This window comes from Gouania willdenowi, chromosome 5 (assembly GCF_900634775.1).
Source record: "Gouania willdenowi chromosome 5, fGouWil2.1, whole genome shotgun sequence".
NCBI lineage: Eukaryota > Metazoa > Chordata > Actinopteri > Blenniiformes > Gobiesocidae > Gouania > Gouania willdenowi.
The window spans coordinates 9,765,780-9,772,629 of record NC_041048.1 but is presented as its reverse complement, the minus strand read 5'-3'; positions in this window follow the sequence as shown (position 1 = coordinate 9,772,629).

The window sequence follows — 6,850 nt, the reverse complement described above, 5'->3', positions numbered from 1 at the left end:
CCAGAGGAATTGTGGTTGTCTTGTGGTTGCAGGCTGAACCACATCCGAGTGGTGCTCCTTTAAAAACCACATGGAATGTCACTTGTGAGATTTTAATTTATTTCTCCATCCATGAGATACTTTGTGCTGTGATGTTTAATGAGTTTAACATCAGTTACAGCGTCTCTGAGGACTGACAAGCCTTCTACTGATGTCTTTGTCAGTCTGACAAAGCAACCTAAAAACCATTTGGTGCCACCGAATTAATATATGAAACCTTTGAAGAAGAAGATGAAGGAAACACTGTGTCCTCACATCAAGTTGTCATATCCATACCACAGAAACAGGGTCGAACAAACCGCTTAATTAAAAGTCCAGTGTGAGCCATTTACAGAAAAAACCATAATATGGATTATCCCAAATGCCAAGCATTCCAACGATCTTTGGGTCCATTCACAGTTCACGCAGACTTGGCCTCTGCAAAGCACAGCTGTGTTCTGAATGGAAGAAACAAACACAATTGTACGTTAGAGGGATTTACATTCATTGCAAATCAGGATTATTGAATAAAACATATTTGATCAAAGGAAATTGTAAAAGAAACCACAGGGATTTTAATCACACGAAACAAAATAACACTGCAAGCAATTTTTCTGTTGTAATGGTGAAATTAACAGGTGGACCTGCCAGGCTTTTTAAAAGGTTCATGCATCGTAGTGGGACCCAGAAGAATTTAAAATCCTCCATTTAGACATTTGGACAGAAAAATAAACGAATCATCTTACATCTTATGTAAAGTGTGAGCACTGTATTTGTCCTGCACTTTTCACCTTTGAATTGAGAATTTGGCAATCTGTAGACGAATGTAGAACTTAAAATCATTACAAATGTGTCATTATGTCACACTTTTGATTCCTAAAAGTTTGAGGAGGATCAGTCACTGTGGCGGAAAGTTTGGAGAAAAGACAACTGGCATCATGTGACGTCATCTTAAGATTTCTACCTTTCTATGTTTCAGTCAGTTGTGTAATAATCTGATTTAAGTTACAACTTAAAGCTGATATCCGGAGTTTCTGAGAAATCTATGATTATGTACGATTCTTTAGAAATGCATTAAAATACCTAACTAGTCTTTTACTATGGACTCCTGCCGGTGGTCATTCATATACATTAATGTATATACTGTAAGTCCCGTCATCGTCCTGTAGACCCCTATACAAATGTAAAAAAGTGCTGTGATCGCACAGCCAATAGGGTTCGACTTCCTGTAGCGGATACTGTCAATCAAAGTGAATGCGGAACTGTGGGTTAGGGTTAGGTAAATATGATTTTTGATGACCCATGAACCTACTGTATATGAATGTGACCCGATGCGACCTTATGTTCCACAAAAGTAGAGGCGTGGCTTCTGGTAGATTGCAGATGCAGGGGAGAGGAAGTGGAGCGGTTTAGGGCGGGGCATCAAGACGTTTCTCAGAAACTCTGGATATCAGCTTTAGGGGCTGACATATAATATATAATATAATTTACAAAATTAGTCCAATAGCACTTTTTTTTTTTACATTATCACCCCACTTTACATTACCATCTGTATTCAAACGACCACAATCATTGGTGCTGCGTCACCTGCTTCAGTTTCTCCACACTTGTCACCAGACTGGCTTATTTTATTACACCCCACAACACAATATGCACAACAGCAACATCACGTTGCACTCTCAGCTTAAAATAGTCGACTCCTTCCCACCCTTTCCATTGTCACACCCTAACTCCCTCTTCCCTCTTCCCTTCCCCCTCACCAAGGTGTAACACTGCCCTCTCTTTCTATATCCTCCCTTTAATAAAGTTTTTCTTCCTCTTCCTTTCGGAGGGCTGGTGATGGTCACAACTATGCAATAAAATACATGCATTTATTTCATTGCAATAATAAAACATACATGTAGTGTTGACCTTTGACAGTATGTGCAAACAAGGTACAAAAAATTAATACACACATTAACCCCAATTGTGGCAAATTTTTTAATGGGAACTTTTATAAGTTCATTTTCCGGCCCAATGACCTTTTAATGTGTCAACAGGGTTACCATGGAAACAAAGGAGGAGGACTCTGAGCCCTATGAGATGGATAAATACAGGCACACCACTCAGTATGAAGATGTTCAGAAAGGTTCTTTAGTCGTGAAAATGTGCTTGTTAAAACTTCTAGGGACAATAAAAAATAAAAATCAGATAAAAACATAGTGTAGGCCTCACAGATCAACAAATCAAAGATAATTTGTTTGAAAAGAACATGTAAAAGGTCAAAGTTGCTGCTCGAAATATTGTTTTGATTCCCACTGTAAACACTCTTCCTGACATTGAAAAGTTTCTCGCATTGCATTGTGGGATGTGGAGTCCCTTAAACGCATGCGTAGAAGTGTTTTTACATCATTCTTAATGTCATTTCTTGTGTTTGCCCTTAAACAGCTCTGCCAAATTTACTTCCTAACACATCTGTGATTTTACAGACTGAAAGTTGTTGCAAAACAATGTTTATTTTGGGGTTACATACAGATGTGTATCCGGCCTTTTATCCTTGCGGAGTGACACAAGAAACACAAAAACTTTTGCAAACGGGTCATTTTGTAATGTTGTAATAGTATTTGTATTTATGTAAAAAAAAAAAAAAAAAAAAAAAAAATATATATATATATATATATATATATATATAATTCTTAGTATTTTGTAGCTATTTGGCTCTGTTTAGAGATTAGGAGCTTTTAAAATTAGAATTTGGCTTTAAAATGCAGCGCGGGAACAGTTCAGTAGTTTGTTACTAATGTGCATGAGGTCATGACAGAGATGAGTTTTTATTTTTTTAATGTCTCAGATCAAGCTGGAAGATGCAGCAGCTGCCTTACACACCAGCTCTGTGGATGGAAAAAATGTCTTTGTTGTGCGCAGAAGACACGCTTATCACGAGAAAGTCATTTGTCCTAACTGAGCCTGTCGACTTATGGCTGAGGTTATCTTTTATGATGCAGCTGCTGCTCATTTTTGTGTTGAAATATTGGGATTTCACTTGACAGAGGTTGAAATTTGAATAAGTGTGGGAGGTTGGATATTAGTCATACAACTGCAGTGATGTCATTTCACTGGTGTGCGTGCGCGTGCGTGCGTGTGTGTGTGCATTAACAGCACGTTATGTGAAAGCAGGAGATGGAATTAAAAAAAAGAGAATTTTGAGGAGTTTCTGTCCAAAAGCAGCACTGAGACTTTTACCAAAACATTTGTCAGACTAAACCACCAAACTTGCTTGTGGTTTGGAAACTTGGTTCGGCTGAAAGGAAACTCCTCAGGCTTGATTTGTTTTTTCTTTCTTAAACAGTATAGGGGAACATTCCTCTTCCAGTCATGGTTAACGTTTGGTTACTGCATCAAAAAGACTTAAATTAAAAAAAAAAAAAAAAAAAAAAAGAAGAAAGAATTCAATACCCAAATCGAAATGATCCGTTTAAGCCAAAACATGAAGGGAAGAAAGAATCCACGAGAGCACCACTGGAAACAACTGTAGACTTTTCACAAATAAGCTAATCAGAAATAAATTCCTATTGTGTTTGTTAGACATTGGGCTTGTAAAGAGGAGCCGCTGTAAAACGAACAGACGTTATAGTAGCTCACTTTGACTTCTCACACTAGCAGGTGATGAGGTTTCCCATGGAAAGCATAATATTAAGGTTACGAGCAAAAGTAAGTAAGTTCAGCTTGTGCACACGTGCAATTCATTCAAAAGTTAAAGTGTAAGTAAACCCTTTTTTTTCTGCTGAATACATACAGTATATGATTAGGTATGAAGTAATGTAGTTTATTGATCCTCGTCCCACTCTTCACATTTTAGTCTAAGTCAGGAGTGTCAAACTCATTTCAGTTCAGGGGCCAAATACAGAGCAGTTTGATCTCAAGAGGGCCACAGAATTTAGCAGGAAAAAGACAGATTTCAACATTAATATGCCCTAGTTTTCACTTCCAGGTATGAATTACATACATATCAAGTACCGGTATATGAGACTAACATTATCCAACCATTAAGTTACTTTAAACTTAAATTAATTTACATTTCCTTAATATTATGATCAATTGTTATTTAATTTAGTTGAATAATTTGAGGAAATGTGCAGGATTTTGAAAAATAAATAAATAGTTTTTTAATTAATTCAAGAATAAAAATGACTGCCATCATGTGATAAAAGCCTGGGAAATTTGTAAATTTGTATCCATGGGTAGTTGGAGGGACTGATGTATTTACAACTGAATTATTTTGTAAATTACACAATGAAACATGTTTTTTTTGTGTCATTTTTACTATGCTGAAAATGGCTGGATTTGGCCTTGAGTTTGACACGTGGTCTAAGTTGTAATGTGTCAGAGTGACTGTCCTCTATGGGTTGAACGCTGGCTATTGCAATTGAATTTTCCTATTGGCTGATATTAGATCAGTGACGTTTTTTCGGATCAGTGACATCACTAACCGTCACTGTTGGCCCCGCCTCCCCTATGAAAAATGGGAGGAGGGACTGTTTACCTCCTATCACAACTCTCATTGAGCATTGATTGATCCATGTGGAACTGTGCAGCGCTGTGGGGGCGGGGCTACTGTGACTGGGCGTGTCTTAATTAGGACGCAACGCTCATAATCAAGGCATTTTTTGAATTCCCCCCTCGTGGCAGGTCAGCAAAAACCTTAGGGTGTACTTACACTTTAAGTAGAAATACTGGAGCAAATGTAATGCATTAAACACTATTAGTGTTGATCTACACAAATTAATTAAGACAGTGAATTTCAATAATATCAATCAGGTTTCATTAGTGCTATCATGTGCATCTCTATGACCAACCATTCCCCTTAATACCTCCTTGGCTTTCCTTAACTTTACTTATGAAGTACTTTTTTTATGGGCTATCAACTTTATCCTGAGGTTTAGTTGAATGAAAATGCTTTTATGCTTGGCTTTTGATATAAACCATCTGGATGTAAGATGGATGCTATGTAGCGTTAGCATAAGGAAGGCAGATGAGTTTCCTGTGCCAGAGCTAAACAAGATTTGGACCATTTGGTAAATCCCTCTACAGCAGATGGGCCACACTTAATTTCTTACAACCCAGAGTAATATGTAGTCTTCTTATTTTTTGGTAAATAAAGTAGGAAGTGTCTGGAGGTCCGTTAAACGTAGCTGTTGCCCCTGGGACTATAGCTACGTTTCCAGAGCTTCTCTAATCTCTACATCAGCACAATGTACCTGTTTCAGGATAGTCTAGTGGTCTAAGGTGCCGCTTTCACTGCGATTGTGGGTTTTGCTGAAGTGGGTTTGAATCCCACGTTTTACACATTTTTTTTTCTTTTCGATTTATCATATTCAACACGGCACATTCAACAAAAATAAACATTTTACTGTTAAGGATAGAGTTACAGTTACGATTAGGGTTAGGGATAGAGTTACAGTAACAGTTAGGGTTAGGGATGGGGATAGAGTTACGGTTAGCGTTAGGGCAAAAAAAAAAGGGTTAACGGGGTAGCTAAAAATTTATATGAGCTACACAGAACTTTAAGTCACGTGGTGCACCTATCACGTTACCAAAACTGGCCAATGGCGGCGCTCCGTATCCATAGAGTTGCAGTCTACAGATGCGTTTAACGTAACCCTAACCCTAACCCTAACACTCACACTACAGCCAAACTTTCTTTCTTTTACTTCGAAATGTGTCTGTGCTCTTTCTCCTTCTAAACTACTGCATTTAACAAGCCACTGTGGCCCAATTACAGACAGGTTGGCCCCACTCTCCCCTCTGCTCTGACTTCACTTTTTTGAAAGCCCAGCACAGCAGTTCTGATCCAGCAGGTCACTGATGGATTCACAGGACAACGTCCAGGCTTTACCAACAGATTACGAACGCCACAATGCAGATAAATGTCACTTATCCACCCATCAGACTTGTCTTATTAGTGTTGGATTAGACACCGAAGGGGGTTACAGACATGATTTCTTGATCCAAGCCTGAAAGATGACCTCATGGGGCGAGCAGCTGCCTTATTCTCACAGGAGTTAATAGAAACAGTATGCAGCCTCTGGAAAGCACTGAGGCGCTCTCATTCTCTTTCTTTGTGATTTTCTGTCTTTACCATCCAGGGAATTGAAACTAAACTTTTTTTTTCCCCAACTCAAAACCATGATGGAGACATTGCTCATCTTTGCCTTATTTCACCAAGTTCTTTTCAGAGATTTACTGATTCGGGTGCACAAGGAATCCCTTTTTGCTCCTCAATAAATTTCATACATGGATTAATAATAAAGAGACTAAACTGAAACTATTGTTCAGAATAGCGCTACAAGCAGAGAACATGCAAACACTACATCTAAAGATGCGGCTGCCACCTGGTGCCCACGGGCACTGTGTTGGTGATTCCTGTTCTAAGCCATAACCTAAATATGACAGCAGTTCTTTATTCAGTTCTTTTTCCTGCCATGACACTGTTAATCCTGGCATTAGTCTAGTCCTCAGTGCGTTTCTTCGCAGCTCATTTATTTCCAGACTGGTTGAAAAATCTGTTTTGTTGGCTGTTGGGTTTTGCATCTCGTCTGATCTCGCTCCATGTTTTCAGCAGTTGACCTGTACAGGAATGCAATGTGTTGGCCATATGACGGTTCTTCTTCATATGGCAGCAGGCTCACCTATAGTTTCTGGGCCTTCAATTGGACCTCTAAATAAGTATGAGGGGGGATGGATTCTTTTGTTTCCTTCCTGGGTGAAAAAGCATGATTGGCGTGAGGCTGGAAAATGATTTCCTTTCTTTTTGTAATGAGTGGATTTTGACCATCGCTTTGTTCCAGGCTAA